Source organism: Papio anubis, chromosome 1, assembly GCF_008728515.1.
Source record: "Papio anubis isolate 15944 chromosome 1, Panubis1.0, whole genome shotgun sequence".
NCBI classification, from domain to species: Eukaryota; Metazoa; Chordata; class Mammalia; order Primates; family Cercopithecidae; genus Papio; species Papio anubis.
Window position 1 is genome coordinate 175,542,994 of NC_044976.1, and position 18,212 is coordinate 175,561,205.

Consider the following 18,212-nt stretch of genomic DNA (forward strand, 5'->3'; position numbering starts at 1 on the left):
AATTATGTAAACTAGAGCAGTACCTGACACTGACATTACTCAAATGTTAGTTTTCATTATAATTAACAGATATACATGAAGTAAAATGGTGCATACAGTACATAGATACATGACTTTAAGGATCAGCTTATGTAAATAAAAGTTAATTTATTATGAAGTTGGGATTCAATTAATCTATGCCAAACACACCACTCACATTTCTCTATATTAGAAACTTATTCAAACTTTTATGTATGTGAATTGAAAGAGAGAAGTCCGAAAAAACTGCCATTTCAGAATGACTGTAGATACCACAATAAGCAAATTAAATTAAGTTTGAAAACAAAATAAAGCTTAGCACATAAATAAGAAATTCATTTTGAAGTTTTATACTGAATGTATTATAGAATAAAATTTAATCATATACTTATCTATTCAAATATATCTAATATATTATCTCATGACACAAATTTTATATATTTTTGTTCCCTTTCAAATATTCTACAATTATCTGAGTGTCTAATACATACAAAGAATTATGTTAAATAATAGAAAAGATGATGCAAATGTGTAAGATATAATCGTTCTTTCTTTTCAACGGATTTAGTCTAAGAGGGGAGCACACATTTCTTAAATTAAAAGATATAGTGACGTTTTAATTTTACTTATTTATTAATGTTGAAATCTTATATTCTGGAACCCAGCTTATATTGGATTTCAGTGAAGAAAATGTCATCCACTCATGCCCCTCTGATTAGCTGACATATTCTGGCATGCAGTTCTTCCTTTTACTTTTACTGCCAACTTCCCTTCAATTTCAATATCCCATTCTCTGATGATAGTTATCTACCCTTCCAGTTCTCTCAATTCTTTTTTTTTTTTTTTTTTTTTTTGAGACAGAGTCTCGCACTGTCAACTGGACTGGAGTGCAATGGTGCTATCTCGGCTCACTGCAACCTCTGCCTCCCAGGTTCAAGCGATTCTCCTGCCTCAGCCTCCCGAATAGCTGGGGTACAGGCGACCGCCACCAAGCCTGGCTAATTTTTTGTATTTTAGTAGAGATGGGGTTTCACCACATTAGCCAGGCTCGTCTCGAACTCCTGACCTCAAGTGATCCGCCCGCTTCGGCTTCCCAATGTGCTGGGATTACAAGCTTGAGCCACCGCACCCAGCCCTCTCAATTCTTTTCTACCAAACCACATGTTGTTTAAGACCTGCAATTTCTCAGTCTTGCCTGTTCGACACTGCCTTTCTCCATTGTCACCTTCCCATGCAGCCTAAACACTTGACAGATGTCATCAATCACCTTGCTACTGGCGCTTCCCGCATTTTTATCCCCTTATTCTTCCAAAGCACTTATCATTTAAATCCCCAAACTTCCAATCACTTCAACCATCTGATCTCTCTTTTCCTAACTACTAGCTGGTAAGTCCTACTCAACAAAATTGTATCTTTCTCAATATTTCATACATGTATCAACCAGTCAGTGCTCTTCAACTAGGGCCTATAGCTTGTTCCACAAACAGATCCCTCTTCCGTTTCCCAAAGCAGCTATTCCAAACCTTCATTATTCTCCTCAGTCTGCCTCTCTTAAATCCTTAAACGACTTTCTTTCAACATCTCAGTAGAAACCAAGCCTACCAGGCATGAACTTCCCTCATTTTTTACCCCACATCTATTAGCTCATCTATTTTCCATTTTATTGTTCTCAAAGATGTATTTCTACGTGAAACTAATATTGTCATCTGTGCTTTTAATCGGATTATAACACATTCAAATTTCTTTTTTACTCATATTATAATTCTGTCCCCTCCCTCTGTGTTTTTTATTCACAACCTAAAAACAACTTTCCATCTCTTATTTAAAAACTTGTCCTGGTTCTTCCAAATTATTACTACCTATTATTGTCTCTAGTATTCTCCTTCTCTTCATTCCCAAAACTCCGTGCAAAAAAAAAAAAAAAAGAAAAAGAAAAACAATGTATTTAATCTTCCTTTCTTTCTATTTATTTTTCCACCTATCTGCCTCAACTATTCCACTGAAAGTGGTTCTGACAGATCAACAATGACCTCTGTGTCAGGCAGGTCCCTGGCAGGAAACAGCACAAACAGAAAAGGTATGATTGAAGGGAGTTTAAAGAAAAGTCGATTTACAAGGGTGTAGGCAGGAAACTAACAAGAGATACTGAAGAACCACCTATTAACAGGTGAAAGTGACTACTACCCACAGGCCTGGAGGGGTCAAGAAACCAGTGAGACCTGCAGTTATAGGAAAGAGCTGCCCAATGGGAGCTTTAGCTTTTGGAAGAGAAATACTGCCCCCGTCACTCTGAGGCCCAGCAGGGACAGAGCTTCAGGCAGAAACAACTTGCACTCTCTCCTCGTACTCTGCTGTTTTCAGGACCTCTCATTGTCAGAATCCAGCTGAAAGCCAGAGGACAAGAGAACCCTTGATGAAGTCTGTTAGGTCAACCTTCTCTAGGAATAAAACAGGATGGAGAAAGATAGAACGTGAATTTTAAGAGGCAAATGAAGAATATCCAATACACCACCTAACCCCGTTAGACTCAACAGTCCTCATTTTACTTAAATTTTGGCTCCATTGAATGTTGATTACTACTCCCAAATTGAAATTCTTTCCTCACTTTGGTTTTCGTAATACCACTCTCCAGATTCTTCTCTGCTTCTGTGACCAGGGGCATGCTCCTTGTCTATTGGTGTTTTCTGGATTAGACTCCTCCCTCACACTTCAGATGCTGTTATTCCCTCTGAAGACTTCAGGTACTATCTACACTGAGGCTTCTGAAAGTCACCACTATCTACATTTGGGGCCGGATAATTCTTTGCTGCGGGGAGTTGCACATTATAGTATGTTTAGCAGCATTCCAGACCTCTAACCACTAGGTACTGTTAGCATCCCTCCCTCAGTTGCAACAACTAAAACTATCTTCAGACATTGCGGATTGTCCTCTGGAAGGTAAAAATCATCCCCAGGGAAGAAGTGCTTACTTCTACATACAGAATATCTATCTTCTGTCCCCTGAGTTCCAGGCTGATGGAAACTTAATTACTATCATCTGTCTCCTGGACAATTGCAATCATTGGCTAACTGGGCTCCACAACTCCCAGTCTTCATGCTCACACCAGATTGATCCAAAAAAGACTGAATGTGTGAGGGAATCCCAAGGCTGTCAAGCCATGCAGCTGAAAATATTCTGAAAACATCTACGAGACACATGAAAAGAAGTGAAACTGTAAGAGTTTTTGACTTACACTCTGAAACATTTGCGGATGTAGATGCTCTTCTTGATGACCTATGACTGTGGGAGTGAAGTAGCTCTGTACAGAAACATTGTACCTCCCATTACAGGAAAAGATATTCTTTCAGAAGAAAGTAAACTCAACAGCAGCATTTCTCTAGTCAATTTTCAAAAGTTTTGTCTCTAACTGGAAGTTTAAAACGTGAAAAGAGTATAATGACTAAAGTGGCACTAACATATATTTAGATAAAAATATGCAGGTTCTATGACAAAACAGTTATCTTTTATACCAATTAGATACGAAAAAATTACACACACTTACACACACACGTACACACATTTATATATCTACACAAACAATAATCATTTTAATTTGACTTTTCAAGATAGGTGCTACTTCAATAACTCCTGTGCTTTTACTAAGAAAATTTTGAAAAATCATTTAAGAACAAATACATTTGTCATGGGTAGTTGTTTATATGCTTTGCTATGAAAATAAAGCACCTCATGAACAAGTTAGATATTGCATTCCTGAAACATATATAAAAGTCAAATACTATGTAAGTTCATAATTACTAAAGAATTGATGTAAAGACAGTAGAATCCATGCTGTGGAATAGTAGCTTTGTTGCACCAAATATAGCCAACATTTTTATGGTGTGTTATGTTACATAATTATTTCACATACATTGTCTCATCTGAATAACTACAAGACACAATTGCTCTATGAGGTAGGTAGAACAATGTTTTCAATATGTCCTCTTCAAGGATGACAAAATTGAAGTGTTTGTGGTTAGCTGACTTGTCCAGGTTATGCAGCTAGGAAGATACAGAGTTTAAATTTAACCTTGGACCTCTCATCCCTGGTTCCTATGCTTTTCACATCACAGCATACTTCTTACTGGCAATCATCAATGCAAAGAATGCATTAACAACAAAACTCAGGATTATCTAAGATTGGAAGATCTACCTTAATATATTTCAGGCCCATATATCAATTCTGCAGGAAAAAAACAAAAACAAAAACAAAAACAAAAGAACAAAGTTACCTGGAATCCAGAGAAAGCTTCAGTTAAGTTCCACAACTCTAACAACTAATACAGTGTGTAGGACTCTGGCAGAGAGAACAAAGTAAAGTATACAGTAATCTCAGTTTTCAATTATGGATATTCATTATTTGGTCAATAGCATTTAAGGACAACATTTAATTTTATCTTTACTTGAGGCTCTCACCTAAACAGCTGTCAAAGTCTGTTCATCTTTCAGGGATTTTTTTCCACAGTATAAAAGAAAATGCTCCTAAAAATTAGTTTTTCATAAAATAAGGTGTTTCACCCTAGGCTATTTTATTTCTTAGAGTGTTCACTCCCTGCTTCCAATAATTGAACACAGACTACCTTGATTTAAACATGTTCTATCAAAAACAGTAATTCATTTTTAAAGGTTTACATATATTCATTGCTAACAACATACAATTATCTCCCCTACAGGGTTCCTGTTATAACAAATTAGATGCACTTTCAATAGGCAATGATAATCACCACGAAATTGAACTTTCTGGGTAACTTGAATTACAGAGACTTACATAATAAACTGTGTAAGTCCCACAGAAGTTTAGAAGAATAAGGCCATGGCTCTACATTACATTTATCTTTTATTAAAAATAAATACAGATGTCATTTTTGCCAATCATTGTCTCTCCAACTTATTTTTTCCCTTCTTCAAGCATTTCCGGAGAATGAGGATTTTTAATTTTCTTTTTTGTTGCTTTTGTTTTGGTAGGGAAATGGAGAGGACTTTTAAACCTCCATTTGGCTTTCCTTGAAGGAGCAGCAAGGAGTTTCTATTTGAAAACAGAGTTATTTTACCATTCTTTCCAGTTCCAGAGTAAGAATTTTAAAAGGCAATAATTCCAAACATAATAATAGTGACAAAAACCATAAACGATTTCAATTTAACAGTTATGAGGCATATATTGTTTAATTAGACTTTTTTTAAACTCAGGTATTGGCTATTCAAAAGAGATACATACAAAACATAAGGATACAGAAAAGCAAAGTGTAAAATGATGGAAAACCCATATCTAGCAAATACAATTCTTTAAGCAAGTATCAATTAATATCAGACAAATACTTTTAAAGAGAAAAAGCATTATTAGATATAGAAATATATCTGACATACATAATGTAATATTACTTACATTACATAAGTATAAAATGGTACAGTACCACTAGGATGATCTAAAAATTTTAAACATATATATGGCTAATAAAATGTCATAGAATATACATGGTAAAAATTGATAGGTTACAAGAAAATAGTGGCAATCCACCATCAGAAATTTCAGTACAGTTCTTTCAACCTTTGCTAGATTGCATAACAAAAAAATTAGTATCTATTTAGATATTAACCACAGAATTAACAAGCTTGATCTAAAGGACATATTTAAAACACTGCAACTGACCAGGTGCAGTAGCTCATGCCTATAATCCCAGCACTTTGGGAGGCCGAGGTGGGTGGATAACCTAAGGTCAGGAGTTAAAGACCAGCCCAGCAATATGGCAAAACCCGTCTCTACTGAAAATACAAAAATTCACTGGGTGTGGTGGCGGGCACCTGTAATCCCAGATACTCGGAAGGCTGAGGCAGGAGAATTGCTTGAACCCGAGCTGCAGAGGTTGCAGTGAGCCAAGATCGTACCAGTGCACTCCAACCTGGACCACAGAGTGAGACTCCGTCTCAAAATAATAATAATAAAATAATAAAAATAAAGCACTGCAACTAATAATTAGTAAAGTAGCCACTTTTCCCCCTCCAACACACAAGGAACATTTTCAAAAGTTAATAATGAACTAGGGCACCGTAAGACAAATTACTCTTTAGGACCACAATGCAATTAAGTAGAAATTAATAACAAATATGTATTTACTATTAATCACAAATACACATACATCTAAATAACTTCTGTGTCAAGGAATAAATTATACTGGAAATCTAAAATTCTTAAAACTTAAAAATAATAACAGTATTTTATATCAAAACTTTGGAATATCAAGAAAATATTACTATTAAAAACATAAATTACAAAAGAAGAAAGACTTAAAACAAATAGCCTGAGTTTCCAACTGAGAAAATAAAGCAAGCCTACAAAGTAGAAAAATAAGGAAATAAGTATATGCAGAAATTAATATAATATAATATAATATAATATAATATAATATAATACAAATTTTATAGATAGAATTCACATGCCAAAAATTGGTTCTTTAATAAGATTTGAAAAAAATCTGGCCGGGTGCGATAGCTCACGCCTGTCATCCCAGCACTTTGGGAGGCCAAGGTGGACGGATCATGAGGTCAAGAGTTCGAGACCAGCCTGACCAACAGGGTGAAACCTCATATCTGCTAAAAATACAAAAATTAGCCTAGTGTGTTGCCATGCTACTGGTGTGTTGCCAGTAGTCTCAGCTACTCGAGAGGCTGAGGCAGGAGAATTGCTTGAACTCGGGAAGTGGAGGTTGCAGTGAGCTGAGACCACGCCATTGCACTCTAGCCTGGGTGACAGTGAGACTCCATCTCAAAAAAAAATTAAAAAAAATAAATAAATAATAAAAACTTCCAGATTCACTGCAGGGGGTGTGGTGGCTATGAGAAAAGCATAAATAAACAACATTTAAAAAAATTTTTTTAACTCATGCTTAGATAGAGCTGAGATAAAAAAGATATAAAATATTATGAGCAACTTAATGCCAACAAATTTGGAAACAAAAAAATCAATAGATTTCTAGAAAAATATAATTTACCAGAATTGAGTTAAGACAGATAGAAAGTCTGAATAGCCCTGTAACCAGCAAAGAAACCAGAACAGTAGTTAACAAAATATTACTCCCCACAAAAAAACCACAGGGCCTAGATGTATTTATAAGTTAATTCTATCAATATGAAAAGAAACATTACTTTACACAGGCTTTTTCAGAGAACAGAGAAGCAGAATAATTATCAACTCATTTTATTAAACTTGTATAATCTTTGTACCAAAACTGGACAAAGGCAGTATGAGAAGGGAAAATTACAGGCTAATATTGCTATAAGTATGGAAACAAAAAAAAATAAATATTAGCAAGTCAAATCCAACAGTGTATGTAAAAGAGAAAACATGATCAAGTTGGATTTCTCCCTGGAATATAAGGTTGGATACATAAAGCTCATAGCTTGTAGCTATAGGTTATGTTCCTACTGTAGCCTTAATGTCTTTAGTTGCTGGCATCAACACCTAGGTCCCTTCCCACCTCCAAGCCATTTAGGAGAAGCTACCCAAACTTGTTCCAACTGCAATAATTACTCACTTACGCTGAATGAGTCAAATCCTTTATTAGAACCAGAATCCAGCCTCCTCAAAAACTCTGAAATTGAACCCACTATGACTCTTAATCTTGCATTAATCACAGTCAATATCTAAAATATAAGCCCCCTACCAACTTTTCCCACTCCCTACTTTCTGCCCACTCCCAGCTTGCCCTTTGCTTTAATAATCTACTACACCATCCCCATGAAAGTCTGTGCTTCCTTGCTCTCTGAAATCAGAATTTCCCTCTATTTTCAACCTTTTTTCCAAGAATTCCTTCCACATCTTTGCCATTACTGAAACCTGCCTCTTCAAAGAGGGCACACTTTCTCTTTATAGCTTGCAAGTGGTGATTGTGTACTATTTCAGAATTCAAATATCATTAGTGACACTCTCCCTTACCCCAGATTATTCTTCTCATTGGCTTCCATAAAAATACTACATATCTTTTAGGCTCATGCTATTTGTATGTATCACTTTTTTCCATCCTTGCAACTGACAAATATTGACCTTCTAATTACTGTACTTTTCTGCTTAAGTTTTGTGGTCATCATTAGCCTAAATTTCTAAGACCTTCTTTAATTTCAACTCATCTGTCTATTAGACAATCCTCCCAAATATTGCTCTTCATTTTTTCTATTCTTGAATCTGAGAAGACAAGGATTGCTGGGGGAAAAATACACAACTTATTCATTAGTGATTACTAACCTCAAAAGGAGTTTTACCACTCTCTGGCAATTCCACGATATTCCTGTGGTCAACTCGATATACCATTCTTTGCAATACTTCTTACAAATCTTTATTTTCATCATCCTTCACTCTAGGAAGATGACCTTGACAATTTTATAGAAATCTAAGGCATCAGATGAGATTATCTTCAACTTTTCACCAGCACACCTACAAGTTCGTATATATTTACACCTATTTTCTTCCCCCTCTGAGCTATTATGCTAGAAGGGGTGTTCCTTCTCTAAAGGCCAAGAGCCACCTGTACTTTAGAGTCTATCCTCTCCCACATTCCAAAAATCTTACATTTATGTTTTCTTAGTTGTGTACAGTCATCTGTCTTGTTTCTACACACTTAATTGTTCCCTTTCATCAGTATGTTTTCCCTTAATCTGTATATGTACAGTAATCTTTAGGCTTAGAAAATGACTTTCCTGAACATTTTTCTGAATGGTTAAAAAAAAAAAAAAAAAAAGGAGGGAGGGCATGATAGAAATGAAAGTACTTTGCAAACAGTAAAGCACTATTTATTGAGAGTTAGTGTAATGTTAGAATTTGTTCCCACTTAAAGATCAAAGGAATTAACTGACTTCGCAAGGTTTTATTATTTTTCTTTTGGCAGATCTAGGAATATAACTCAATTCTCCATAATTATTAGCTATTTATAATTAAAAACTAGAAAATATTTTTAATAGTGCTAACTTGAAAGCACGGAAAAAATCTATTAAAATTATGTTGGTTATTTTTGTTTAGACATAGAAATTGCAGTCTAACATCTTAGCTTATTGACATTCAGAATTTTAATCATGGGGGTAGGCGTCTGGTGTTTCTACAACTAAATTGGATTTGCCTAAAATAGAATCTAAGACCTGATTAAACTACCTTCATCCCTATCATTAAGTTCCTCTTCACCATTCTGTAAACAAAAAATCTCCTCAACAAATTGAACAAGTTGAATAAAGGATAGTTTTCTAAAATATCAAGCCTTTTTAATTAAGGATTTTTTTACAGTGCTATTTTGGGATCAGAAGTTCCATAGTACAGTACAAAATCTAGCTTCATTTAATGGCGTTAAGTAAATAAAATACCTATAAAAGATTTTTACAAAGATGAAAAAAGAAGGAATAATGTTTCTGATTATTGAGATAAAGATAATAGTTATTTACCCAAATATCTACTCTACGCATCCTTGTGAATAATAATCAAAGTCTATTTCTATTATATTAATAAAATTTGAATCTATTTAACAAATCTTTGCCCTTACAATACAAACTGTTATAAAAATCCAATGAAGTAATGAATCTGAAACACTTTCAAAATGGCAAAAACAAACGACTGTAACTTCTAACTCTACTTTCATCCTTTGTTCTTAACAAATAATAAATCAATACCTATTAACATATTAATTTACGTTTTAATATGTTATAAATTTTATGAGACCTCATTGACCACCTTTGATTAATATTCATTAATAGACTTGATATTTCCAACATAATTATTTATTAGGTTAAAGTCAGAAATCAAGAACAATTTACCAGATATTTATTGTGCATTGGCTAATTTATATTTAGACAAATCTTTTAGGTAAGAGCCAGCAAACATAACGACATTATATTATAATAGGGCTTGATTATTCCTAACTATATTGGTGATGTAGTCATGAACCTATTGACTATTGAGGATTGTAGGGGTAGGTAAAAGACATTTTATTTGTCCCCAGAATTGTCACAGTGAAAAAGAGGAAGACAGAGGCACTATAAAAGACAGACTGTGATACGAGTCATATGTGGATTATTTTTTGTGTAATAACTATTTCCTTAGGGAACTTTTTTGTCTCTTCTTTCTCCTAAAGTTTACAGGCATATCTTATTTTATTGTAGTTGGCTTTATTGCACTTCACATATACTGCAATTTTTAGGAATAGAAAGTTTTTGACAACCCTGCCTCAAGCAAGTCTATCGTAATTTTTCCAACAGCATATGCTCATTTTCTGTCTATGTATCACAAATTGGTAACTCTTGTAATAATTCAAACTTCTTCATTTACATGATATCTTTTTTTTTTCTTGAGACAGAGTCTCAGTGTGTCACCCAGGCTGGAATGCAGTGGCACAATCATGGCTTACTACAGTCTTGGCCTCCCAGGCTTAGGTGGTCCTCCCACCTCAGCCTCCCAAGTAGCTGGGACTACAGGCATATGTCAACCATACCCAGTTAATTTTTGTTTGTTTGGTGGTGGTGTTTTTGTAGAGACGAGGTTTAATCATGTTGCCTAGGCTGGTCTTGAACTCCCAGGCTCAAGTGATTTACTCACCAAAGTGCTCGGATTATAGGAATGAGCCACCATGCCCAGCCTCATTATAACTGTTACAGTGATCTGTGATCAGTGACTTTGATGTTACTATTATAATTGTTTTGGGGCTCCATGAACCATGCCCATATAAGAGGGCAAACTTAATTGATAAAATTCTGTGTGTTCTGATTACTCAACCACTCAGTCGTTTCCCTGTCTTTCTCCCTATCCCTATTCTCTGAAACACAATATTATTATTACTAGGCCGGTTGATAACCCTACAATGGTCGCTAAGTGTCCAAGTGAAAGAAAGAGTTACATGTCTCTCACTTTAAACCAAAAGCTAGAAATGATTAAGCTAAATGAGGAAGGCATGTCGAAAGACAAGACAGGCTGAAAGCTAAGCCTCTTGCAACAAAGAGCCAAGTTGTGAGTGCAAAGGAAAAGTTCTTGAAAGAAATTAAAAGTGCTACTCCGGTGAACATATGAATAAGTGAAATAGCCTTATTGCTTATATGGAGAAAGTTTGAGTGGTTTAGATAGATCAAACCAGTCACAACATTCCCTTAAGACAAAGCCTAGTCCAGAGCAAGGCCCTAACTCTCTTTGATTCCATGAAGACTAAGAGACGTGAGGAAGCAGAAGAAGTTTGAAGCTAGCAGAAGTTGGTTCATGGGGTTTAAGGAGAGAAGCTATCTCAATAACATAAAAGGGCAAGGTGAAACAGCAAGTACTGATGTAGAAGCTGCAGCAAGTTATCCAGAAGATCTAAATAAGATAACCAATGAAGGGCGCTAAACAATAGATTTTCAATGTAGATGAAAGTCTTCTATTGGAAGAAGATCCCATCTACTTTCGTAGCTAGAGAGGAGAAGTCAATGCCTGACTTCAAAGCTTCAATGGATAGACGGACTCTTGTTTTAGGGGCCAATGCACCTGGTGACTTTAAGTTGAAGCCAAAGCTCCTTTGCCATTCTGAAAATCCTAGGGCCCTTAAGGATTATGCAAAATTGACTCTGTCCATGCTCTATCAATGAAAAGTAAAGCTTGGATGATAGCACGTCTGCTGTCCTCATATTTTACTGAATATTTTAAGCCCACTGTTGAGACCTAATGCTCAGAAAATGATTCCTTTCAAAATATTATTGCAAGAGCTCTTATGGAGATATGCAAAGAGATTAATGTTTGTTTCATACCTACGAATATAACATCCATTCTTCAGCCCATGGTTCAAGAAGTAATTCTGACTTTCAAGTTTTATTATTTAAGAAATACATTTTGTAAGGTGATAGCTGCCAATGATAATGATTCCTCTGATGGATCTGGACAAACTAAATTGAAAATACTTTGGAAAAACTTAATCGTTCTACGTCATTAAGAATATTTGTGACTCATGGAAGCAGGTCAAAATATCAACATTAACAGGAGTTTGGAACAATTTTATTCCAATCCTCATGAATGACTGAGGGGTTCAAGACTTCAGTGGAAGAAGTAATTACAGATGTGGTAGAATTAGCAAAAGAACTAGAACTAGAAGTGGAGGCTAAAGATGTGACTGAATTGGTGCGATATCATGATAAAACTTGAATGAATGAGGAGTTGTTTCTTAAGGATGAGCAAAGAAACTGGCTTCTGGAGATAGAATCTACTCCCAGCAAGGATGCTATGAACACTGTTGAAATAACAACAAAGGATTCAGAATAACACACAAACTTAGTTGATAAAGAAGCCATAGGGTTTGAGGGGACTGACTCCAATTCTGAAAGTTTTACTGTGGGTAAAATGCTATCAAACAGCATCACCCACTACAGAAAAATCTTTAATGAAAAGAAGAATCAATTGATGTGGCAAATGTCATTGTCTTTTTTAAGAAATTGCCATGGCCATCCCAACCTTCAGCAACCACCACCCTAATCAGTCAACAGCCATCAATATCAAGGCAAAACCTTCCACCATCAAAAAGATTATGATTTGCTGAAACGTCAGAGGATTGCCACTTTTTTTTTTAGCAGCAAAGTATTTTTAAATTAAGGTATATACATTGTTATTTAGACATAATGCTATTGTGCACTTACTAGACTACAGTATAAAAGTAATTTTATATGCACTGAGAAAACAAAACAAATTGTGACTTGATTATGATAGCTTAGTATTGGTGGTCTGGGACCCTGCCCACAATATCTCTGAGGTATGATTGTATTTTCAATCTTCTTTTTTTTGACATATACTAAAAATGTGTAGTTACAAATCTCCATTAATGACTGCCATCAATTCTTTCTCTCTCTACAAGCATGTGCCACTTCCCCAATGAGATATGGGCTACTTTTTCCCCTTCTATGGAAACTGGGCTGGACCTGTGTTTGCTTTGACCAGTAGAACACAAAGAGTGACGTTCTGGGACTTCTGAGAAGACCAGGCCTTAAGAGGACTAACGGTTTCCACTTCTTTTATCTCTGAACATTGAATCTTGGAACACTCCCTTTTGGAATCTAATCACCATGCTGTGGGAAGCCAAGCTCTTTGGAAAAGTCACATGAAGGAAAATTAGATAAACTGTCAACCATGTGGATGAACTGTCTTGGATATCATAGCCTTTAGATAGCTGAATATCCCACCCAGCATCATGTGGAGCAGGGCCACCCAACTGGGTCAGTTAAGCTCTATCTATACAAAGAGTCATGAGTTAACAAAATGATTGGTTTAAGCCACTAAGTTTTGAGCTTGTTTGTTGTGTAGCAAAAGATAACTGAAATAGAAACTGGTAGCTAGAAATAGGGTGCCACTGGGTCAAACCCAAAACTTATGTAGCCTCAACTTTGGAATTGAACAGGAAATGCAGACAGTGGTGGCTAGAAGATCAAAGAGAAAACAGGAGGGCAACACTTTCCTTTGCAGTAATGTGAAAGGTAGAACTAATAAGCTCATGGCAATTGCTAAAGGGAAAGCATAACCTAATAAATTTGTGAATCTATCCAAGGAGACTTCCAGGCAAACATTGAAAATGCCACCTGACTACTTCTAGCTGCCTATCATCACATAGGAGAAGAGAAAAATAAACTAAATAAGAAACTGTTCAGTTTTGGAGCAAAATTTATAGAATATATAAAGCATGTAGAACATCTTTTCCAGCCAGCAAGAGGTTCTCAAGGAAGAAATCACCTTATGGCAAAGATCAAATCAAGAATTGTTAGTAAACCATAGAATTAGGATAATTTAGGATCAATGGTGCATCTGTAATATCCTTTAAGGTTTCAGAAATATTTAAGCCAGTGCTTCATAGACCTCTTAGCTAGACAAAAACACTTCTAAGAATCTTATGAGCACATTTTGTAGATCACTCTGCTTGATAATGAGTATCTAAGACTGTTAAAGGTGCTGTTCCTTAACATCTCTCAGTTCAAATTGGAGAGAGGCCTGTCTTAAAGAGACGAGTATGGATTTTGTCTAATGGAGCAGATTATAATTCAATTCAAAGGGAACACAAGATGTTTTAAAATGAATTACATCAGCTTATACTAAAAGACAGAGACAGTTCAAATTGAAGAGTCTTCTGGGTCTTCAGCATCCCCAAATCAGGAAGTGGTTTGAGAAGGCTACTCAGCTTCAAACACAAAGCCATTTCTCATGGAAAAGAATGACTCAGAGCAAAGTCGAGATCTTACAGGGAAGAACCAAGAGCTGAGAACCACTCTCAGGTAGAATTAGGCCCTAAGTGACATACATTCTCTGCTCCCAGAATCATAATTAGACGTGCCCAATTGGAGTTCAGAATTGCTATGAACCATTCACTGCTATGTACCTCTCATTTTTCCTCTTTTTTAAACAAGAGTGTATATTCCCTGACTCACCATTGTAGGCTGGGTGAATATGAGAAAGAAAACTTGTCTAGGTGAATATGGGAAAGAAAACACATCTTCAGATTGAGGGAAACTGTAAAGGCACCTCATATGTAACTGAAACTGGTTTAGATGATGAGATTCTGGGTCTTGAGCTTGAACCTGATGTCATATTGAGATGAGACTTTAAGGTTTCCTGGGAGGTGGTGAAATAATTTTCCATCAGGAACATAAATTACTATGACCAGGGGGTACATTATAACTACCAAATATTTCTGCCGTTTCTTTCTTGCTCATGTATGCATGTCCCTTTCCCATCAAAAAAGGATTTGTTTGCTTTTTTTTTTTTCCTTCTTCAATCTAGGCTGGCCCTGTGGGTTACTTTGACCAATACAATGTGGTGAAAATAATGTTCTGGGACTTCCAAGCTAAGGCCCCAACAGGACTTAGCTTCTACTTTCCTCTTCTTGAAATGCTTATACTTGGGGTGCTGCTTCTTGGATCCCAGCCATAAATGATAGCAAGCCCAGCCACCACGACTGGAAGAACTCCAAGTCCCATGGAGAAGCCACATAAACTGAGGTGTGGCAGCTGAATTCCCAGCTGATAGCCACCATTAACTGCCAGTCATGTGCATGAGTATCTCAGATGTTTCAAGCCCAGTCCAGCCTCTAGATAACTGCAGCTAAAGTCACCATCATGTGGAGCGAAACCACCCAGCTGATTCCTATGAACTCACAGCAATTATGAGGCAAGTGAAATGGTTATTTTAAGCTAATTAAGTTTGAGGGTAGTTTGTTAGTAACAGACAACCCCCCAAAATTCATGTTAGTGCCATTAAGCAAATGAAATGAAGATCAAGAAACCCATTACTCAAGAACCAAAGTATCACTAATATTGTTTTATGTATTCATGTGTTACACCTTGCCACTATCCTGAATTTTATGACTCTTGTCAAAGTTTATCACAAATATACATATTCCTACATAATACAGTTTAGGTTTCTTTTACAGCTTTATAAAAACTGTAGCATACTGTACGTAGACTTCTGAGACTTGCTTTATCATTTTTACAATTACTCTAGGTTGTTGCATGTAGGTCATTCTCCCTACTAAACAAAATTACAAAACCCCTAATTTATTTTTTGTTGTCAGTGGTCATTTGAGTGGTTAAAAACAGAGCTGCCACGAGCACTCTTGAGGTACACAGGTCCAAGAATTTCTCTAAGGCATTTATGTAAACGTAGACTGGTTAGGGTATATGAATGCTTAACGCTAAGAGAGAGTGCCAAATTGCTTTCTGAGGAGCCTATCAGTTCAAAATCCTACCTGCAGCGTGAAAAACTGAGGCCCATCATCTTTATTGGTATTGTCATATCCTTTAATTTTTCAATCTATTGAATGCAAAATATTATTCATTATGGTTTTAATTAGCCAATCACTTAAGAGGTAAAACATCTTTTCATGTGTTCAGCCACATCCTCTGAAAATACCTGTTTGTCTTTTGCTTATTTTTCTATAGGACAGTGATAAATAGAAGTGGTGGTTGGGTGCAGTGGCTCACGCCTGTAATCCCAGCACTTTAGGAGGCCGAGGCAGGCGGATTACCTCAGGTCGGGAGTTCAAGACCAGCCTGGACAACTTGGTGAAACCCTGTCTCTACTAAAAATATAAAAATTAGTCGGGTGTGGGAGCAGACACCTGTAATCCCAGCTACTTGGGAGGCTGAGGCGAGAGAATCGCTTGAACCCGGGAGGTGGAGATTGCAGTGAGCCGAGATCACGCAACTGCACTCCAGCCTGGGCGACAGAGCGAGACTCCATTTAAAAAAAAAAAAAAAAATAGCACAAGAAGTGGTGATAATAGCCACCCTTATGTTCCTGATTTTCAAAGTATACAACTTGGTCATGATGCAGTTTTAGTATGTCAACGTTTATTAATAGTGCTTTTGACTTTACAAGTATAAGTGCCATTAGCCTGTAATTTTCTTTTCTCCTACTGAATGTCTCTGATTTTAGTATCAGTAAGTTATATCAACCTCACACAATATGCTGGCAAGTATTCCCTCATTAGCTATTTTTGTCTGAAAGAGCTTGTATAAAATGTTGGAATTTTACCCCCCTTGAAAGAGGGGTAAAACTTACCTGTAAACCTGTGCCAGGTCTTGTCAAAAAGTTAATTATTGTTTACTATTCAACCTATGAGTAAGTATATTCAGCTTTTCTATTTCTTCTTGAGCCAATTTAAGTAAATTGCAATTTTCTGGAGTTTGGTCTATTTTGTCTAAGTTTTCAAATACATTAGCATTAAGATGTTCCTGGTAGTCACTTTTTCATCCCTGCTTTATCAATGGATTCAGACCGCTTTTTCAATCTTTACGTTGTTTGTGTCCCATTTCATCTTGTTCAATTATGCCAGTTTTACTGTTTTGTCATGAAAACAACTTTGACATGTAATTCTTCATCATTTTCTAATTCATTGATTTATTCCCTTGCCTGTATCTTCTTGCTTCTACATTGCTTTTACTATTTCCTAAGTTACACATCTAGTCTTTTCCCTTAAGCATTTAAAGCCACTTCCCTCAAAGTGCTGTTTTAGCTGTAATACCCAATTAAAAAATATATATATATATATTACTTGTAACTAGGTTTCAAGTATTTCCTTTTTTCCTTTGTGACGATTTAAACATGTAAATGTAAGACTTTAAAAAATTTAACCTTTATTACTGACCTCCACTTGCTTCTGATTATCCATTTAATACCAATTATTTGATGTTTTGTAACTTGCTTACGCCTAAAATACATGGTCAATTTTTGCTAATATACAATGCTTAAGAAAAATATTCTCTGTTTAATACATTGTTCTAAATGTTTATTGACTCAATATTAAGAATGCTTTCACTAATTCTTTATCATTAATTAGTTGTTGAAATCTCCCATTGTTGTTCAATTTGTTGCTTCAGCCCTATTGTTGCTTCAGTTCATACATTTTGAGGCCATTTCATATGGTAAAGCCACACTGAAAATTGTTATATATACCTAGTAAATTGATCCTTTAACTATTTTTAATGGACTTCTCAATCTTTAATATCATAAATCTAATTATTTTAATATCACTAAAGCTACACGAGTTTTTAATATTCACCTACTTCATTTTTTAAAAATATTTACTTTCAACCTCCTCATATCTAATATTTTAGGTGTTTTAAAAAGCCTAGTTGGGTTTTAAAAAAAATCTGACCAATGCTATCATTTAATCGGGTAATTGTCTATTCATAATTAATATTAGACTTGTTATTATTATCTTACTTTCTAACTTCACTCCCTCACCTCCATTATTTCTTCCTTTATTTGTACTAGGTTATTGCATACCTATTCTGTATTTTAAAGTTCTTTTCCTTTGGAATGATTCATCCCCCATCTTTTTTTTTTTTTTCTTTGAGATGGGGTCTCACTCTGTCACCCACACTGGAGTGCAGTGGCACGATCTCGGCTCACTGCAACTGTCACCTCCCCGGTTCAAGTGATTCTCGCACCTCACCCTCCAGAGTAGCTGGGATTACAGGCACCTGCCATCACGCCCGGCTAATTTTTGTGTATTTTGGTAGAACGGGGTTTCACCATGTTGGCCATGCTGGTCTCAAACTCCTGACCCCAAGTGATCTGCCCGCCTCAGTCTCCCAAAATGCTGATTATAGGTGTGAGCCACAGTGCCTGGCCAATCCCCTATCTATTCTTGTGGCAGTCACCCCTGAACTCTGATTACATATATTTATT